This window comes from Pseudophryne corroboree, chromosome 8 (assembly GCF_028390025.1).
Source record: "Pseudophryne corroboree isolate aPseCor3 chromosome 8, aPseCor3.hap2, whole genome shotgun sequence".
Taxonomy (NCBI): domain Eukaryota; kingdom Metazoa; phylum Chordata; class Amphibia; order Anura; family Myobatrachidae; genus Pseudophryne; species Pseudophryne corroboree.
Window position 1 is genome coordinate 163,187,670 of NC_086451.1, and position 22,173 is coordinate 163,209,842.

The 22,173-nt window shown below is 42.9% G+C and overlaps 3 non-coding genes across 3 annotated transcripts; 1 reads left to right on the forward strand and 2 right to left on the reverse strand.

The window, feature by feature from the left end:
• Window positions 1-819: 819 nt before the first annotated feature.
• On the reverse strand, window positions 820-893 carry TRNAS-ACU (transfer RNA serine (anticodon ACU)). The gene has a single exon. It is a non-coding gene; the product is annotated as a tRNA-Ser (tRNA).
• Window positions 894-1,974: 1,081 nt separating this feature from the next.
• On the reverse strand, window positions 1,975-2,048 carry TRNAS-ACU (transfer RNA serine (anticodon ACU)). The gene has a single exon. It is a non-coding gene; the product is annotated as a tRNA-Ser (tRNA).
• A 17,352-nt stretch (window positions 2,049-19,400) lies between these two features.
• LOC134951578 (U1 spliceosomal RNA) lies at window positions 19,401-19,568 on the forward strand. Its single transcript, XR_010184292.1, has one exon. It is a non-coding gene; the product is annotated as a U1 spliceosomal RNA (small nuclear RNA).
• The last annotated feature ends 2,605 nt before the right edge of the window (window positions 19,569-22,173 follow it).

Here is a 22,173-nt window from a genome sequence, read left to right on the forward strand (position 1 = left end):
TTAATTTAAGTAATCAAAACTGGGATTGATATTTTTGCTCTTTTATTTTTACTTGAAGTACAATAACTTTTACCATTTTAATTTGTTTGAATAGTATATTGACAGTATAGTTTTCTTTAAAAAATCAACTTAATTTTCTTTACCCTATTATTAAAAGGGTAATTGACAAAAACAAACTACATTGTCACCAGAAGAGCAATACAAAATGTACAAGTGATATATTAAAATCATCTTTCCAGCTTGAATTTCAATGATGCATTGGGGCAACGATTTTGTGAGAAACATCTTCACCCTTAAATAAAGATTTTCTTAATTCCTTACCTGTGTGCTAATTAGATATCACCTTGTTTTCACATTAAACAGACTTCCACATGAGAAAGCAGCAAGGATGCAGTGGCGTTAATGTTTCCTGGTGTCAACCTGTATTATTTCAGTAGACATTGAAATGAGGATGCATCTTGCTGCCTTTCCAATGAAGCAAGTTTAATTTAGTAATAGGTGAAAAACCATCCCTACAAAGGTGTTAATCAGAGACTTGGCTTTGTGGACACTTTTCAGAGAACAAATTTGTTAGCATAAAAATAAAGCCAGAAAATGAAGAGCTGTTTAATCACTCAATTGGATTTTTTTTCCAGCATATTTCTTTTTCTCTGCAACCCACTGCTAAATTGTGCTTCCTATCTGTTTTTATAAAATCACTGAATCAAATCTAACTCTGATTACATCAGAGAAGGCCAGGTACCCAACACCATAACAGGGGGTTTGAAATTTTGACTTGTCTACTTAAAGATCACCAAAATCTGATAACAAGGTCAATTACGTCCCTGGGTGGGATTGAACCACCAACCTTTTGGTTAGTAGCCAGACACACTAACCGATTGCGCCACAGAGACACTTTGCAAAAAGTGCGTACTGACAAAGGCTAATAAGCATACATCTAGAACGTTTCCTAGAAAAACTTTAAAAAGTCAATAATCTGGAGAGTTTTTGTAAGATGTTTCTTCCATCAACCAACGAAGAAACACATTGGTACTTTCCCATGATGAGTGAGTGCTTCAGGATCTCTTGCACTTACATGTGCAGCAGAGTACTGCAATGGAAGCATGCTGGGCCCATAACCCAGAGGTAGGCAGATTGAAACTATCTTTTGCTATATGCACTTTTTTTGTTAATTTAAGTAATCAAAACTGGGATTGATATTTTTGCTCTTTTATTTTTACTTAAAGTACAATAACTTTTACCATTTTAATTTGTTTTAATAGTATATTGACAGTATAGTTTTCTTTAAAAAATCCACTTAATTTTCTTTACCCTATTATTAAAAGGGTAATTGACAAAAACACCAGAAGAGCAATACAAAATGTACAAGTGATATATTAAAATCATCTTTCCAGCTTGAATTTCAATGATGCATTGGGGCAACGATTTTGCGAGAAACATCTTCACCCTTAAATAAAGATTTTCTTAAATCCTTACCTGTGTGCTAATTAGATATCACCTTGTTTTCACATTAAACAGACTTCTACATGAGAAAGCAGCAAGGATGCAGTGGCATTAATGTTTCCTGGTGTCAACCTGTATTATTTCAGTAGACATTGAAATGAGGATGCATCTTGCTGCCTTTCCAATGAAGCAAGTTTAATTTAATTATAGGTGAAAAACCATCCCTACAAAGGTGTTAATCAGAGACTTGGCTTTGTGGACACTTTTTAGAGAACAAATTTGTTAGCATAAAAATAAAGGCAGAAAATGAAGAGCTGTTTAATCACTCAGTTGGATTTTTCTGCCAGCATATTTTTTTTCTCTGCAACCCATTGCTAAATTGTGCTTCCTAGCTGTTTTTTATAAAATCACTGAATCAAATCTAACTCTGATTACATCAGAGAAGGCCAGGTACCCTACACCATAAGAGGGGGTTTGACATTTTGACTTGTCTACTTAAATATCACCAAAACCCGATCACAAGGTCAATTATGTCCCTGGGTGGGATTGAACCACCAACCTTTTGGTTAGTAGCCAGACACACTAACCGATTGCGCCACAGAGACACTTTGCAAAAAGTACATACTGACAAAGGCTAATAAGCATTCATCTAGAACGTTTCCTAGAAAAACTTTAAAAAGTCAATAATCTGGAGAGTTTTTGTAAGAATTTTCTTAAATCAACCAACGAAGAAACACATTGGTACTTTCCCATGATGAGTGAGTGCTTCAGGATCTCTTGCACTTACATGTGCAGCAGAGTACTGCAATGGAAGCATGCTGGGCCCATTACCCAGAGGTAGGCAGATTGAAACTATCCTCTGCTATATGCATTTTTTTTGTTAATTAAAGTAATCCAAAACTGGGATTGATATGTTAGCTATTTTATGTTTACTTAAAGTACAATAACTTTTACCATTTTAATTTGTTTTAATAGTATATTGACAGTATTGTTTTCTTTCAAAAATCCACTTAATTTTCTTTACCCTATTATTAAAATGGTAATTGACAAAAACAAACTACATTGTCACCAGAAGAGCAATACAAAATGTACAAGTGATATATTAAAATCATCTTTCCAGCTTGAATTTCAATGATGCATTGGGGCAACGATTTTGTGAGAAACATCTTCACCCTTAAATAAAGATTTTCTTAATTCCTTACCTGTGTGCTAATTAGATATCACCTTGTTTTCACATTAAACAGACTTCCACATGAGAAAGCAGCAAGGATGCATTGGCGTTAATGTTTCCTGGTGTCAACCTGTATTATTTCAGTAGACATTGAAATGAGGATGCATCTTGCTGCCTTTCCAATGAAGCAAGTTTAATTTAGTAAGAGGTGAAAAACCATCCTTACAAAGGTGTTCATCAGAGACTTGGCTTTGTGGACACTTTTCAGAGAACAAATTTGTTAGCATAAAAATAAAGCCAGAAAATGAAGAGCTGTTTAATCACTCAATTGGATTTTTTTGCCAGCATATTTCTTTTTCTCTGCAACCCACTGCTAAATTGTGCTTCCTAGCTGTTTTTATAAAATCACTGAATCAAATCTAACTCTGATTACATCAGAGAAGGCCAGGTACCCTACACCATAAGAGGGGATTTGAAATTTTGACTTGTCTACTTAAAGATCACCACAATCTGATCACAAGGTCAATTACGTCCCTGGGTGGGATTGAACCACCAACGTTTTGGTTTATAGCTGTACACACTAACTGATTGCACCACAGAGACACTTTGCGATAGTACATACTGACAAAGGCTAATAAGCATTCATCTAAAACGTTTCCTAGAAAAACTTTAAAAAGTCAATAATCTGGAGAGTTTTTGTAAGATGTTTCTTCCATCCACCAACGAAGAAACACATTGGTACTTTCCCATGATGACTGAGTGCTTCAGGATCTCTTGCACTTACATGTGCAGCAGAGTACTGCAATGGAAGCATGCTGGGCCCATAACCCAGAGGTAGGCAGATTACAACTATCCTCTGCTATATGCATTTTTTTTTGTTAATTAAAGTAATCCAAAACTGGGATTGATATTTTTGCTCTTTTATTTTTCATTAAAGTACAATAACTTTTACCATTTTAATTTGTTTTAATAGTATATTGAAAGTATTGTTTTCTTTTAAAAATCCACTTAATTTTCTTTACCCTATTATTAAAATGGTAATTGACAAAAACAAACTACATTGTCACCAGAAGAGCAGTACAAAATGTACAAGTGATATATTAAAATCATCTTTCCAGCTTGAATTTCAATGATGCATTGGGGCAACGATTTTGTGAGAAACATTTTCACCCTTAAATAAAGATTTTCTTAATTCCTTACCTGTGTGCTAATTAGATATCACCTTGTTTTCACATTAAACAGACTTCCACATGAGAAAGCAGCAAGGATGCAGTGGCGTTAATGTTTCCTGGTGTCAACCTGTATTATTTCAGTAGACATTGAAATGAGGATGCATCTTGCTGCCTTTCCAATGAAGCAAGTTTAATTTAGTAATAGGTGAAAAACCATCCTTACAAAGGTGTTAATCAGAGACTTGGCTTTGTGGACACTATTCAGAGAACAAATTTGTTAGCATAAAAATAAAGCCAGAAAATGAAGAGCTGTTTAATCACTCAATTGGATTTTTTTGCCAGCATATTTCTATTTCTCTGCAACCCACTGCTAAATTGTGCTTCCTAGCTGTTTTTATAAAATCACTGAATCAAATCTAACTCTGATTACATCAGAGAAGGCCAGGTACCCTACACCATAAGAGGGGGTTTGAAATTTTGACTTGTCTACTTAAAGATCACCAAAATCTGATAACAAGGCCAATTACGTTTCTGGGTGGGATTGAACCACCAACCTTTTGGTTAATAGCCATACACACTAACTGATTGCGCCACAGAGACACTTTGCAAAAGCACATACTGACAAAGGCTAATAAGCATTCATCTAAAACGTTTCCTAGAAAAACTTTAAAAATTCAATAATCTGGAGAGTTTATGTAAGATGTTTCTTCCATCAACAAACGAAGAAACACATTGGTACTTTCCCATGAGGAGTGAGTGCTTCAGGATCTACTGCACTTACATGTGCAGCAGAGTACAGCAATGGAAGCATGCTGGGCACATAACCCAGAGGTAGGCAGATTGAAACTATCCTCTGCTATATGCATTTTTTTTTGTTAATTAAAGTAATCCAAAACTGGGATTGATATGTTGGCTCTTTTATTTTTACTTACAGTACAATAACTTTTACCATTTTAATTTGTTTTAATAGTATATTGACAGTATTGTTTTCTTTCAAAAATCCACTTAATTTTCTTTACCCTATTATTAAAATGGTAATTGACAAAAACAAACTACATTGTCACCAGAAGAGCAATACATAATGTACAAGTGATATATTAAAATCATCTTTCCAGCTTGAATTTCAATGATGCATTGGGGCAACGATTTTGTGAGAAACATTTTCACCCTTAAATAAAGATTTTCTTAATTCCTTACCTGTGTGCTAATTAGATATCACCTTGTTTTCACATTAAACAGACTTCCACATGAGAAAGCAGCAAGGATGCAGTGGCGTTAATGTTTCCTGGTGTCAACCTGTATTATTTCAGTAGACATTGAAATGAGGATGCATCTTGCTGCCTTTCCAATGAAGCAAGTTTAATTTAGTAATAGGTTAAAAACCATCCTTACAAAGGTGTTAATCAGAGACTTAGCTTTGTGGACACTTTTCAGAGAACAAATTTGTTAGCATAAAAATAAAGCTAGAAAATTAAGAGCTGTTTAATCACTCAATTGGATTTTTTTTGCCAGCATATTTCTTTTTCTCTGCAACCCACTGCTAAAATGTGCTTCCTAGCTGTTTTTATAAAATCACTGAATCAAATCTAACTCTGATTACATCAGAGAAGGCCAGGTACCCTACACCAGAACAGGGGGTTTGAAATTTTGACTTGTCTACTTAAAGATCACCAAAATCTGATAACAAGGTCAATTACGTCCCTGGGTGTGATTGAACCACCAACCTTTTGGTTAATAGCCATGCACACTAACTGATTGCGCCACAGAGACACTTTGCAAAAGTCCATACTGACAAAGGCTAATAAGCATTCATCTAAAACGTTTCCTAGAAAAACTTTAAAAAGTCAATAATCTGGAGAGTTTTTGTAAGATGTTTCTTCCATCAACCAACGAAGAAACACATTGGTACTTTCCCATGATGAGTGAGTGCTTCAGGATCTCTTGCACTTACATGTGCAGCAGAGTACAGCAATGGAAGCATGCTGGGCCCATAACCCAGCGGTAGGCAGATTGAAACTATCCTCTGCTATATGCATTTTTTTTTGTTAATTAAAGTAATCCAAAACTGGGATTGATATTTTGGCTCTTTTATTTTTACTTAAAGTACAATAACTTTTACCATTTTAATTTGTTTTAATAGTATATTGACAGTATTGTTTTCTTTCAAAAATCCACTTAATTTTCTTTACCCTATTATTAAAATGGTAATTGACAAAAACAAACTACATTGTCACCAGAAGAGCAATACAAAATGTACAAGTGATATATTAAAATCATCTTTCCAGCTTGAATTTCAATGATGCATTGGGGCAACGATTTTGTGAGAAACATCTTCACCCTTAAATAAAGATTTTCTTAATTCCTTACCTGTGTGCTAATTAGATATCACCTTGTTTTCACATTAAACAGACTTCCACATGAGAAAGCAGCAAGGATACAGTGGCGTTAATGTTTCCTGGTGTCAACCTGTATTATTTCAGTAGAAATTGAAATGAGGATGCATCTTGCTGCCTTTCCAATGAAGCAAGTTTAATTTAGTAATAGGTGAAAAACCATCCCTACAAAGGTGTTAATCAGAGACTTGGCTTTGTGGACACTTTTCAAAGAACAAATTTGTTAGCATAAAAATAAAGCCAGAAAATGAAGAGCTGTTTAATCACTCAATTGGATTTTTTTTGCCAGCATATTTCTTTTTCTCTGCAACCCACTGCTAAATTGTGCTTCCTAGCTGTTTTTATTAAATCACTGAATCAAATCTAACTCTGATTACATCAGAGAAGGCCAGGTACCCTACACCATAACAGGGGGTTTGAAATTTTGACTTGTCTACTTAAAGATCACCAAAATCTGATAACAAGGTCAATTACGTCCCTGGTTGGGATTGAACCACTAACCTTTTGGTTAGTAGCCGGACACACTAACCGATTGCGCCACAGAGACACTTTGCAAAAAGTACATACTGACAAAGTCTAATAAGCATACATCTAGAACGTTTCCTAGAAAAACTTTAAAAAGTCAATAATCTGGAGAGTTTTTGTAAGATGTTTCTTACATCAACCAATGAAGAAACACATTGGTACTTTCCCATGATGAGTGAGTGCTTCAGGATCTCTTGCACTTACATGTGCAGCAGAGTACTGCAATGGAAGCATGCTGGGCCCATAACCCAGAGGTAGGCAGATTGAAACTATCCTTTGCTATATGCATTTTTTTTGTTAATTTAAGTTATCAAAACTGGGATTGATATTTTTGCTCTTTTATTTTTACTTAAAGTACAATAACTTTTACCATTTTAATTTGTTTTAATAGTATATTGACAGTATTGTTTTCTTTAAAAAATCCACTTAATTTTCTTTACCCTATTATTAAAAGGGTAATTGACAAAAACAAACTACATTGTCACCAGAAGAGCAATACAAAATGTACAAGTGATATATTAAAATCATCTTTCCAGCTTGAATTTCAATGATGCATTGGGGCAACGATTTTGTGAGAAACATCTTCACCCTTAAATAAAGATTTTCTTAATTCCTTACCTGTGTGCTAATTAGATATCACCTTGTTTTCACATTAAACAGACTTCTACATGAGAAAGCAGCAAGGATGCAGTGGCGTTAATGTTTCCTGGTGTCAACCTGTATTATTTCAGTAGACATTGAAATGAGGATGCATCTTGCTGCCTTTCCAATGAAGCAAGTTTAATTTAGTAATAGGTGAAAAACCATCCCTACAAAGGTGTTAATCAGAGACTTGGCTTTGTGGACACTTTTCAGAGAACAAATTTGTTAGCATAAAAATAAAGCCAGAAAATGAAGAGCTGTTTAATCACTCAATTGGATTTTTTTTGCCAGCATATTTCTTTTTCTCTGCAACCCACTGCTAAATTGTGCTTCCTAGCTGTTTTTATTAAATCACTGAATCAAATCTAACTCTGATTACATCAGAAAAGGCCAGGTACCCTACACCATAACAGGGGGTTTGAAATTTTGACTTGTCTACTTAAAGATCACCAAAATCTGATAACATGGTCAATTACATCCCTGGGTGGGATTGAACCACCAACCTTTTGGTTAGTAGCCGGACACACTAACCGATTGCGCCACAGAGACACTTCGCGAAAAGTACATACTGACAAAGGCTAATAAGCATACATCTAAAACTTTTCCTAGAAAAACTTTAAAAAGTCAATAATCTGGAGAGTTTTTTTAAGATGTTTCTTCCATCAACCAACGAAGAAACACATTGGTACTTTCCCATGATGAGTGAGTGCTTTAGGATCTCTTGCACTTACATGTGCAGCAGAGTACTGCAATGGAAGCATGCTGGGCCCATTACCCAGAGGTAGGCAGATTGAAACTATCCTCTGCTATATGCATTTTTTTTGTTAATTAAAATAATCCAAAACTGGGATTGATATGTTAGCTCTTTTATGTTTTCTTAAAGTACAATAACTTTTACCATTTTAATTTGTTTTAATAGTATATTGACAGTATTGTTTTCTTTCAAAAATCTACTTAATTTTTTTTACCCTATTATTAAAATGGTAATTGACAAAAACAAACTACATTTGCTTGGGAGAAAAATGCAAAGGTACAAGACAGCTTTTCCTTGCCAATATCTCTCTTTTGCAAAGAGCTACGCATTGGAAAATTCAGGGCTATACCGTGTAGATGAAGCACTAACAGGAGGCTTTAACATTTTCATTCTAGTGTCCTTCGTTTGGGAGAAAAATCCAATGGTACAAGACAGCTTTTCCTTGCCAATATCTCTCTTTTGCAAAGAGCTGCGCATTGGAAAATTCAGGGCTATGCCGTGTAGATGATGGCCTAACAGGAGGCTTTAAAATTTTCTTTCTAGTGTCCTTCGTTTGGGAGAAAAATGCAAAGGTACAAGACACCTTTTCCTTGCCAATATCTCTCTTTTGCAAAGAGCTGCGCATTGGAAAATTCAGGGCTATGCCGTGTAGATGATGGCCTAACAGGAGGCTTTAAAATTCCAAACGAAGGACACTAGAAAGAAAATTTTAAAGCCTCCTGTTAGGCCATCATCTACACGGCATAGCCCTGAATTTTCCAATGCGCAGCTCTTTGCGATTACAATCCAACATGAATCAGGCTCTATTACCTATCACAATGCACTGCAGGTAGTACAAAATGGGGTTAATATAGGAGAAAAACCCCCAGAGCTGTGCTCCTTAACTGTCCCTGGTGGCTAGTGGAGCTGCTGCCCAGTAATCAGTGTCCACGCCAGTGCGCACACGGCCCGCCCCCTACAGCCACGCTGGATCTCGGTATAGTGTGGGCACAGAAGCCCCTTACCTCCCTTTCATCAGCGGCCTCGTGATCCCGGAGGGCGGTGTGTGTGTGACTGACCTTAGGAAGAAACCGGAGCCTCCGCTGCAGTGACCCAGCAACCAGGGCACGGGAGTATACTGCGCCGCTGGGAGTGATGGAGCTGCAGTAAAGATGTCTATTAGACCTTGCCTGCTGCAGCCCTTGTAGATTCTTATAAAAAAAGTTCTTCTTTTCTTGTCAAAATTAATAGCTAAGAATAGGCTGCCTGAGGCAGCCCCCTGTTAAGTGGCCTGCTACTGAAGGCACCAACTACAAACTGAGCTCCCTGTTCATGGAAGCGAGGTTATAGAGCAGGGGGCGCTGAGCATCTTGGGAACAGTCAAAAACTTTTAGCCTGTTGGTGCCTCAGATCAAGATCCTACTCTACACCCCAATGTGAATCCTTGTGGAGTCCAGTGTACCCCACAGAAGAAATGAATGTGTCACACCCATTGGCAGCAACATTAGAATAGCTGCTGATGGGCACAATTGAGAAAGGAAGGGGGGAAAACATTTGAATCCAGCACATATATGTAATTTGAATATGTAATTTGTACCTTCCTACTTTAAAATGTAATGGATGAACCTCACCCTGTGAGAACTATCTTTATGATCAAGAGATCTCATATGCAAGATAAGTATGTGTTGGCAGAGGCGCTCACTGGGCAGAGATGCTGATCGCATCTCTGGCATGTGCCGGTGCACTGCGGCACCAGCACACACACACACTTCAGACCTGATCTCCTGTTGTGTGAATATGCACAGCAGAGATCAGGTCTGAATTAGGCCCTATATACAGCTGTCAGTAAGGCAGGGATCTGCTGCCAGTGAGGCAGGGATCTGCTGCTGCCAGTGAGGCAGGGATCTGCTGCTGCCAGTGAGGCAGGGATGTGCTGCTGTCAGTGAAGCAGTGATCTGCTGCTGTCAGTGAGGCAGTGATCTGCTGCTGTCAGTAAGGCAGGGATGTGCTGCTATAAGTGAGGCAGGGATGTGCTGCTGTCAGTGAAGCAGGGATGTGCTGCTGTCAGCAAGGCAGTGATCTGCTGCCCACTATCTCCCTATCACCCCTGCCTGAGTCACACACTTTCCCTGTCACCCCTGCCCCAGTTACCCGCTATCTCCCAGTCGCCGCTGCCTCAGTTAACCACTATACCTGCGACCCCTGCCTCAGTCACCCACTATACCAGTCACCCCTGCTTTAGTCACCCACTATCTCTGTCACCCCGGCCTCAGTCACCCACTATCTCCCACTCATACATGCTTCAGTCACCCACTATCTCCCAGTCATCCCTGCCTCAGTCACCTACTGACACCAGTGCAGACATTTCTGCTGCGGACTCTCCACTCTCCAGCGTGAACGTCCTGACGACTGAGGAAATCCGCTTCCCAGTTGAGGACTCCGGGAATGAACACTGCCGATATTGCTGGCAGATGACGTTCTACCCAACTGAGGATTTTTGATACTTCCAGCTTTGCTATGCAATTTCGAGTGCCGCCTTGATGATTTGTGTACACTACCATGGTGGCGTTGTCCGATTGTACTTGAACAGGCCTGTTCTGTACTAGAGGCAGGGCCAGTGTCAATGAATTGAACACTGCCTGCAATTCCAGAATGTTTATCGGGAGGAGAGATTCCTCCCTGGTCCACCGATGGTGAAGGGTCGTCATCACGGCCATGACCTTGGTGAATTTCCGAGGTGCCGTGGCCAAACCAGAAGGCAGGACCTGAAATCCAAAAACTAACCAGGCACAACACTGCTTAGCTTCCAACATCAGATGAGATTGGACATATCCAGTGTGATGCGGCTGTAGATGATTTTTGCTGTTTCTAACTTCTACTTCTAACTACTGGTACATCAATGAATAAGTTTCAAAATAGAATGCATCAAGAGAACGGTGTTGGTAGTATAAAACTACCTACAGCACCTGGTATTCCCAGGTGGTCTCACATCCAAGAACATACCAGGCCTAAAATCAGGTGATATTGGGCATATACAGTGTGGTGTGGCTGTAGATGAGCTTAGTGGTTTCTGTTAGAGTTCTTCTACTTCTAACTACTCGTACATAAATGAGTAAGCGGACGATTTATTAAACCTGGTGAAATGATAATTTGCATGGTGATAAAGTACCAGCCAATCAGCTCCTAATTGCCATGTCACAGGCTGGGTTTGAAAAATGACAGTTAGGAGCTGACTGGCTGGTACTTTATCACCTTGCACTTTATCAGTTCACCAGGCTTAATAGATCTGCCCCAATGTTTCAAAATGGAATGCATCAAGAGAACGGTGTTAGTATTGTAAAAATACACACAGCTCCTGGTATTTCCTGGTGGTCTCCCATCCAAGTACTAAAACCAGGACCAACACTGCTCAGCTTCCATGATCAGGAGAGATTGGGCAAATCCAGTGTGCTGTGGCTGTAGATGAGCTGGTGGTTTTTATTACAGCTCTTCTACTTCTAACTTCTGGTACATAAAAGAATACATGTAAAAATTAAATGTACCAAGAAAATGGTGTTGGTAGTTTAAAAACACCTAAAGAATCTGATACTACCAAGCAGTCTCCCATCCATGTATTAACAAAGTCCAATACTGCTTTGCTTCAAAAATCAAATGAGATTGGGCATATCCAGTGTGGTGTGGCTTTAGATAAGCTTTGTGGTTTCTGTTAGAGCTCTTCTACTTCTAACTACTGGTACATTAATGAATATGTATAAGGTTGTAGTTTATCCAATATGCCTTTACTACCTTACCTTTCAACCCCCCCTCCCCTCTTCTCCTTATAGCTTCCTTAGTTCTCTCCTCCTCATGTGTGCGTTATTTGTTTTCTCATACGTCCTAGATGATGCTGGGGTCACATTAAGAACCTTGGGGTATAGACTGGATCCGCAGGAGACATGGGCACTTTAAGACTTTCAAAGGGTGTGAACTGTCTCCTCCCTCTATGCCCCTCCTCCAGACTCCAGTTTTAGTATTGTGCGCAGTGATACTGGATGCACTACAGGGGAGCTCTACTGAGTTTCTCTGAAAAGACTTGTTAGTTTTTTTTATTCTCAGGGAGGCTGCTGGCAACAGTCTCCCTGCTTCGTGGGACTTAGGGGAGAGAAGTATGACCAACTTCTAGTGAGTTCAATAGCTCTGCTTCAGGCTGACAGGACACCATTAGCTCCTGAGGGTGCTGATCGCTGGGTACGCCTAGATGCACACTCCCGCAGCCTGCCGTCACCCCCTTACAGAGCCAGAAGACAGGTGAGTAGCAGAAGAACAGAAGACTTCTTCTCCAGTGATGGCATTCTGAGGTACCGAGCAGCGAGCGGAACGCTGCGCGCCATGCTCCCACACAAACACAGGCACTGCAGGGTGCAGGGCACAGTGGGGGGGGGGGCACCCTGGGCAGCATAAATTCCTCACAAAAGGCTGGAAAAAGTGGACATTAGTGCCTGGGCACTGTCCTTACCCCGCTAGCGTAATTAATTATTTCTGAGCAGGACAGATACGCGCCATTACAGTAGCGGGGCTTCTTCCTCACCTCACCAGAACATCTTTAGAGCATTACAAGTCTATCACTATAGAGTTTATTATTTCCCAGACTGTGTACTTTTGGCGCTGGATTGTGAGCTGAAAAATCCTCTGTGTCCCTCTGACAGATTTACTGACGGTCTGTCCCCCATAAGCCGATGTGTCTGTGGGTACTTGGTACATGTGTGTCAACATGTCGATGGCTGAATGTTTTTCCCAAGAGGAAACTATATTAGGAATGCAGACATATGATGGTGGCCCTGTTGGCACCACCAATAACTGACTGGGTAAAAGTTTCAGTAATATCAGAGTAAGGTTGGATAAATCTGTGTCCCAGACACAGACGTAGAGAATAGATGTGATGTTCTTGGCTATGTTTCTTTTCCCTCAGGCCCCGCGGGGTCGCAAAAATGTTATTTTGCCCAGTTACTACACACTGATACTGACACGGATACTGATTCCTATGTCGACCATAATGTTTCCTGATTAGATCCAATATTGGCAAGGAGCATTCAGTACATGATTGTGGATATTAAGGACATATTAAAATCACTGAAGACCCTGCTGTTCCTGAGAAAGGGGTCTATATGTATGTATATATAGATATATAATGAAAGCTGATGTAACGTTCCTCCATCTCTGTTTGAGAAAGTCTGGGCCAGCTCGACAAGATGGTTTCAAATCCCCAAAAGGATTCTGGTTGTTTATTCATTTCCCGCCGCGGACAGAATAAAGTGGGAGTCACCCCCTGTTCTGCACGGGGCCCTGTCACAAATCCAGCGGATCGTATGCAGGAAGCTACATTATTTCTAGTTATGTAACCAAGGGTACATTACTTAGACCTGCCATTACATGTGCATGGGTGAGTAGTAGTATTCAAGAATTGGTCGAATACCTTGTCATCCGATATAGATACCTTGGAGAGATGGGATACTCCTTACGTTGTATCATATCAAGGACACTGCAGCATACTTACGTGAGACTGCAAGGGATATAGGACTCTTGAGTTCACGGGCCAATTTCATGGCAGTCTCGGATAGGAGGGCATTGTGGATTCACCAAGAGAATGCTGATGCTGACTCCAAGAAGAAAGGGAGTCCCTTCCCTATGAAGGTGAAGCGTTGTTTGGTGACTGCCTAGTTAATTTGATCTCGGCAGCTCCCGCAGGTAAGTCAACCTTCTTGCCCTATGTTCCCTCCCAACGGATGAAGACGCATCATTATCTGATGCAGTCATTTCGGCCCAATAGATATGCAAGAAGTTAAGATTCCCCTTTCTTTGCAGGTAGAGGAAGGAGAAGAGGGAAGAGGTCTGCATCCTCTTCAAGATCGCAGGACCAGAGATCATCCTCTGCTTCTGCCAAATCCACCGCATGACGCTGGGGCTCTCTTGCAGGAGCCCGCACCAGTGGGGGCACGTCTAAAACTCTTCAGTCAGTTCTGGATTCATTCGGACATGGACTCGTGTGTTTTACAAATAGTGTCCCAAGGGTACAAACTGGGGTTTCAAGACGTTCCCCCTCACCGATTGTTCAAATCGGCTTTAGTCAGCAGGGAGAAGGTTTTTATTCAAGCCTCTTCGTGGTCCCTAAGCCGGACAGCTCAGTCAGACCAATCTGAAATCTGAAATCCCTCAATTTCTACGTAAGGAAATTAAATTTCAAGATGGAATCTCTCAGTGCAGTGATCTCCAGTCCGGAGGAAGGAGATTTCATGGTTTTGGTAGACATAAAGGATGCCTACTTACATGTTCCCATTTAGCCTCTGCATCAAGCTACCTGAGGTTTGCAATTCAGTATTGCCATTACCAATTTCAGACATTGCCGTTTGGTCTGTCCACGGCTCTGAGGATTTTCACCAGGGTGATCGCAAGCAAGGAGTAACAATTATCCCGTACTTGGATGATCTTTTGATAAAGGCGAAATCCAGGGACCAGTTAGTGCAAAACATTGCACTCTCCCTGACAGTTCTTCAACAACATAGTTGGCTCCTAAACTTGCCAAAATCGCAGTTGGTCCCAATGACGCGGTTGTTGTTTTTGGGAGTGATACTGGACACAGAAGAGGTTTTCTTCCAGTGGAAAGGCTCTGGAGATCCAGAGTCTGGTCAAACAAATTCTGAAACCAGCAAGAGTGTTAATCCATCAATGCATTTGGTTGCTGGGTAAGATGGTTGCGGCCTACGAGCCCATTCAGTTTGGCTGGTTCCATGCCAGAGTGTTCCAGTGGGACCTGTTGGACAAGTGGTCCGGATCCCACCTACACACGCACCGGAGGATAATCCTGTCTTCCAAGACCAGAATCTCACTCCATTGGTGGCTGCACAGTTCTCACCTCCTAGAGGGGCAAAGGTTCGGGATCCAGGACTGGATCCTAGGGACCATGGATGCAACCCTCCGAGGCTGGGGAGCAGTCACACAGGGGGAAAACGTCCAAGGAAGATGGTCAAGTCGGGAAAGTTGTCTCCACATAAATGTTCTGGAGTTAAGGGCCATTTAATAACTGCAGACACAGTACGCACTGGGACGGGTGCCCAGCATCCTCTACGGAATAAGAGAAAAGGATTTACCTGTAGGTATTAAAATCCTATTTTCTCTAACGTCCTAGAGGATGCTGGGGACTCCGTAAGGACCATGGGGATAGACGGCTCCGCAGGAGACATGGGCACTTTAAGAAAGACTTTAGTTCTGGGTGTGCACTGGCTCCTCCCTCTATGCCCCTCCTCCATACCTCAGTTTGATACTGTGCCCAGTGGAGACTGGGTGCTTTTCAGGAGCTCTCCTGAGCTTTCTGACAGAAAGTATTTTGTTAGGTTTTTAATTTTCAGGGAGCACTGCTGGCAACAGACTCCCTGCATCGAGGGACTGAGGGGAGAGAAGCAGCCCTACTCTCCGAGTTGCAAGGTCCTGCTTCTTAAGCTACTGGACACCATTAGCTCCAAAGGGATTAGCTCCAAAGGGATTGGTACGCAGGATCTCACCCTCGCCGTCCGTCCCAGAGCCGCGCCGCCGTCCCGCTCGCAGAGCCGGAAGATAGAAGCCGGGTGAGTATGAGAAGAAAAGAAGACTTCAGAGGCGGCAGAGGACTTCATGATCTTCATTGAGGTAACGCACAGCACTGCAGCTGTGCGCCATTGCTCCCATACACCTCACATACTCCGGTCACTGTAAGGGTGCAGGGCGCAGGGGGGGCGCCCTGGGCTGCAATATAAACCTCTTTTTGGCAGAAATATAACATATATACAGCTGGGCACTGTATATATGTATGAGCCCCCGCCAATTGTACAGTTTAAGCAGGACAGAAGCCCGCCGCCGAGGGGTCGGGGCTTCTCCCTCAGCACTCACCAACGCCATTTTTTCTCCACAGCACCGCTGAGAGGAAGCTCCCCGGACTCTCCCCTGCTTATACCACGGTAGACAAGAGGGTTGAAAAGAGAGGGGGGGGCACATAATTTGGCGCAAATTACTTACAGCAGCGCTACTGTGCAAACATTAAGTTACTGTGCTATTCCTGGGTTATATAGCGCTGGGGTATGTGCTGGCATACTCTCTCTCTGTCTCTCCAAAGGGCAGAGCCGGCCATAGGCATAGGCAAACTAGGCAATTGCCTAGGGCATTTGATATGCCTAGGGGCATCAGCAACTTCTGCTGATTAAAATGATATGCGGCATGCCTATATTCTGTGTGTAGCATTTCATATGCAGATACAGCCACAGTCTCACACAGTATATAGGCGTGCTGCATATCATTTTAATCGGCAGAAGCTGCGTGTGCATCCTAACAACATAGCAATGCAAATAAGATGCATTTTAATAAAAAAAAGGTGCCCCAACGTTAGCATTGAGGCAAGATTTATGAGGACACATCTGTATCCAAGCAGAGGCAGAGGTCACAGTGTTAGTGGCAGTGTGAGTGCTGTGTGCATGTGAGTGGGTTGATTGTGCAGTAGTGTTCGGAATATGAGTAAGGAGCATTATGTGTGTCATGTAAAAATGCATTAATAATGTGCAACATATGGGTAAGGGGCACTATGTGTGTCATTATGTGTATAAGGGCATTAATAATGTGCGGCATATGTGTAAGGGACATTGGTGGTCATTTCGAGTTGTTCGCTCTGTAATTTTCTTCGCATCGCAGCGATTTTCCGCTAATTGCGCATGCGCAAGGGTGGTCATTCCGAGTTGTTCGCTCGGTAATTTTCTTCGCATCGCAGCGATTTTCCGCTAATTGCGCATGCGCAATGTTCGCTCTGCGACTGCGCAAAGTAAATTTGCTATGCAGTTAGGTATTTTACTCACGGCATTACGAGGTTTTTTCTTTGTTCTGCTGATCGTAGTGTGATTGACAGGAAGTGGGTGTTTCTGGGCGGAAACTGGCCGTTTTATGGGTGTGTGTGAAAAAACGCTGCCGTTTCTGGGTAAAACGCGGGAGTGTCTGAAGAAACGGGGGAGTGTCTGGGCGAACGCTGGGTGTGTTTGTGATGTCAAACCAGGAACGAAACTGACTGAACTGATCACAGTTGTCGAGTAAGTCTGGAGCTACTCAGAAACTGCTAAGAAGTGTCTATTCGCAATTCTGCTAATCTTTCGTTCGCAATTTTGATAAGCTAAGATTCACTCCCAGTAGGCGGCGGCTTAACGTGTGCAATGCTGCTAAAAGCAGCTTGCGAGCTAACAACTCGGAATGAGGGCCATTATGTGTAAAAGGGCATTAATAAAGGTTGTCATAATGTGTAAGACGCATTATGTTTATAAGGACATTAGTGATGTGTCTCATATGTGTAAGGGGCATTACTGTGTGGAATTATGTGTATAAATGCATTACTAATGTGTGGCATTATGTGTATAAGGTGCTCTAATATGTAGCGTTGCGTATAGAAAGGGCATTTACTGTGTCGTCTAATGTGAATAAAGAGCAATAGGGTGTGGTGTAATGTAAATAAGGAGCAATTCAGTGTGATGTAATGTGAATAAGGAGCACTACTGTGAGAAGTAACGTTTATAAGGTAAAGTAATACTACTGTGGGATGTAATGTGAATTATGGACACTATCGCGTGATCAAATGTGAATAAAATTGCAGTACTGTGTGGCGGAATTTTAATTGGGGGTACTATTGTGAGGACATGCCCATTGCCAGCAAAAACACACCCCTTTTTGGACTGTGCGCCAAATGTGCGAACTGTTCCTGTTTAAAATATAGGGGGTACAAACACCAAAATAAGTACTGTTATGGGTGAGGGTTGATGGTGCTGGGAAAGAGGTGCAAGGTCAGAGGCGGAACCAGCGGTGGTGCTAGGGGGCACCAGGCAAAATCTTGCCTAGGGCATCATATTGGTTAGGGCCAGCTCTGCCAAAGGGCCTTGTGGGGGAAATGTCTTCAGTAAAAGCATTCCCTGTGTGTGTGGTGTGTCGGTACGCGTGTGTCGACATGTCTGAGGAAGAAGGCTATATTAGAGAGGAGCGGGAGCAAATGAATGTGGTGTCTCCGCCGACACCTGATTGGATGGATATGTGGAATGTTTTAAATGCTAGTGTAAACTCATTGCACAAAAGATTAGACAAGGCTGAAGCTTTGGGACAGTCAGGGTCTCAACCCATGCCTGATCCTATGTCGCAGGGACTGTCAGGGTCTCATAAGTGCCCACTATCCAGATTGTTGACACAGATACCGACACGGATTCTGACTCCAGTGTCGATTACGATGATGCAAAGTTACAGCCAAAATTGGCAAAATACATTTGATATATGATTATGGCAATAAAAGATGTTTTGCACATCACAGAGGAGCCCCCTATCCCTGACAAGAGGGTACATATGTACAAGGGAAAGAAGCCTGAGGTAACCTTTTCCCCTCACACGAGCTGAACGAGTTATGTGAAAAAGCTTGGGAATCTCCTGCAGATTTCCAAAAGGATTCTTATGGCGTATCCTTTCCCATCAACGGATAGGTTACGATGGGAATCCTCCCCTTGGGTGGACAAAGCATTAACACGCTTATCCAAGAAGTTAGCCCTCCCGTCCCAGGATACGGCTACCCTCAAAGAGTCTGCTGACCGCAAACAGGAGATTACCCTGAAGTCCATTTATACACATTCAGGTACCTTACTCAGACCGGCAATTGCGTCAGCCTGGGTGTGTATGTGTAGTGCTGTAGCGGCATGGACGGATACTCTAGATAAGGATACTATTTTATTGCCCCTGGGGCATATAAGAGATGCTGTCCTATATATGTGTGTATGCAAACTACAGGTGGTGCTGCATGGCTCACACCCTTTTACTTGTCTTGTAGAGCAACTCTGGAGCTGTTACTGGGTCCAGCTGCTGCAAGAAATCAGCTTGAATGCTTCAGGGGCTGGGGCATGGCCAACATGAGCCCCACACTGATGGGGGTGTATAAAGCGATCTAGGGGTCATCCAAGCGCAACCCCACAAAGGCCGCCATGCCCTGCGTGACCATTTTCTCTTTTCATATGCAGACGAGGGTTGCAGCCAACTATACCCATTGCTTGGATGACATCACCATATGCGAATCCATCTGCTGCAGGCCTTCCCCCAGGAATGCTTGCACTAGTTGTTGCATTTGGTTTGTTGTTTGGGGGGTGCTTCAGTATTAGGCAGCCTTCTGCCCTCACACATTCGTCTGAAAATGTGTTCTCCCTGCAGTTGTTGTCCCCAGATGAGAGTTCCCTTGTGCTGCCTCAGTTGAATCTCCTTTACTTGACGGAGGTGTGCCTGAGCAGCGGCCCTCCCCAGCCCTATCTCAAATCATACTTATTTTGCTTAGGTGATACCATGGTCATGAAGATTGTTTTCCCAGGGTGAGGTTCATTCATTGCATTCTGGGTATGCTGACCTCTGTGATTTCCCCAAATGTGGGAATCTCGACTGCATAATTTGTGGTAGGGGGGGGGGGACTGCATTTGTGCTTTCCCCTGGTTGGCTCTGGTATAATTTAGATCTCATTGTCTCAGGTCTCTCTCCCGCCTAGCTTGCTGTCTGTTTCCACTTCTCTTTTCTTGAGCCCCTCCCTTCTATGCCCTTGCGCACTATCCTGACTTCTCCCGTCTGCTTACTTTGTGCCTTCCAACGCACAATGCGAACTACAGGTGGTGTTGCAGGGCCCACACCCTTTTATTTGCATTACAGAGCAGCTCTGGAGCTGTTACAGTGCCCAGCTGCTGCAAGAAATCAGCTTGAATGCTTCAGGGGCTGGGGCATGGCCAACATGAGCCCCACACCAAAGGAGGGTGGGGGGTGTTCAATGCGAACTAGGGGTCATCCAAGTGCCCCTTTTCTCTTTTCATATGCAGATGAGGGTTCCAGCCAACTTTGGCCCACTGCTTGGATGACATCACCGTATGCAAATCCGTCTGCTGCAGACCTTTCCCCAGGAATGCTTGTACTAGTTGTTGCATATGGTTTGATGTTTGAGGGTGCTTCAGTATTAGGCAGCCTTCCGCCCTCTCATTTTCATCTGAAAAGATGTGGTCTCCCTGCAGTTGTTGTCCCCAGACAAGAGTTCCCTTGTGCTTCCTCAGTTGAATCTCCTTAACTTGACGGGGGTGTGCTCGAGCAGCCGCCCTCCACAGCCCTATCCCAACACATGCTTTTCTTGCGTATGAGATCTCTTGATCATGAAGATAGTTCTCACAGGGTGAGGTTCATCCATTACATTTTAAAGTAGGAAGGTACAAATTACATATTCAAATTACATATATGTGCTGGATTCAAATGTTTTCCCCCCTTCCTTTCTCAATTGTGCCCATCAGCAGCTATTCTAATGTTGCTGCCAATGGGTGTGACACATTCATTTCTTCTGTGGGGTACACTGGACTCCACAAGGATTCACATTGGGGTGTAGAGTAGGATCTTGATCTGAGGCACCAACAGGCTCAAAGCTTTTGACTGTTCCCAAGATGCTCAGCGTCCCCTGCTCTATAACCTCGCTTCCATGAACAGGGAGCTCAGTTTGTAGTTGGTGCCTTCAGTAGCAGGCCACTTAACAGGGGGCTGCCTCAGGCAGCCTATTCTTAGCTATTAATTTTGACAAGAAAAGAAGAACTTTTTTTATAAGAATCTACAAGGGCTGCAGCAGGTTAGGTCTAATAGACATCTTTACTGCAGCTCCATCACTCCCAGCGGCGCAGTATACTCCCGTGCCCTGGTTGCTGGGTCACTGCAGCGGAGGCTCCGGTTTCTTCCTAAGGTCAGTCACACACACACCGCCCTCCGGGATCACGAGGCCGCTGATGAAAGGGAGGTAAGGGACTTCTGTGCCCACACTATACCGTGATCCAGCGTGGCTGTAGGGGGTGGGCCATGTGCGCACTGGCGTGGACACTGATTACTGGGCAGCCGCTCCACTAGCCACCAGGGACAGTTAAGGAGCACAGCTCTGGGGGGGTTTTCTCTTATATTAACCCCATTTTGTACTACCCGCAGTGCATTGTGATAGGTAATAGAGCCTGATTCAGGTTGGATTGCAATCGCAATAAGCAATCCAACTGCAAAAATTGCTAAGAGCATACGCATGCGCCTGCATTTTCTGCGGCACCCCGCAGATAATGCGATCGCTTCTGACTGTCAATCGGTGCTGGGGGGAAGGGGCAGCAACAATCCATTTCCAAGTCGGAGATGGAGCGGTGCATGGGCAGGGCAACAAAATGGGGTCGGCAACGGAGAAACAGGAGGCGTGGTCAGAGCTGCTGCATGACATCACATGCAGCAGCTGCGATCACAAAAATGGTGGCGGCTTCCTGCGCACACATACAGTCTGCACCAACAGGAGGCTAACCCATTTTTTATGATCACGCTGAACTGCACTGAGACTGCAATTTCAGCGTGGTCAAGAAGGGAGGCGGCATGCTGGGTGGCCCCAGCATGCGAACCAAAGTAACTAAGTAAGTTACAGAATTTGCAATCCTTACTGAATTAGGCCCATTGATTACAAAATGTATTTGTAAATATTTGAAGTTTTTCTTCAGGGACTAACACAAAAGATGCTTGGGGCTACTAACACATGGGTAAGCCACGTAAAGCTTCCCATGGGTCAGTGGCATCACAACGGGGTTGCGGCCCACACCCGAGTGTCACCCGCCAAGGGGGGTGACACCAAAGTGCCGGCTCCTCTTCAGTGACAGAATATGGGTGTTTCACTGTAACATTACGTGCAACACCCAGTTTCTGTCACTGTGCAGGAGCCAGCACCACTCACACACTAGTCCCCGGGTGCAGCACTCAACCCCCGGGATACCCGGAGCAACAAAATGGAGATTCAGGAAAACAGGCCACACCCCTACCTATGAGACCATGCCTCCTTTTTACCATTGCGCTGCTTATCTGCGCGCACTGCATTACAATCTCCCTCGCTGCCTCTCTGGGTGTCACCAATGATAGTGACACCTTTGCCATGCTTGTAGCAGCTGGTCCTAAGATCTACACCTCCAGCCCTGAGTGTTTGCCCTTGTGACTTGTTGATCATCATAGCGAAGCAGATTCTTACAGAAAACTGCAGGGGCTTAGATTGAAAAGAAAAACATT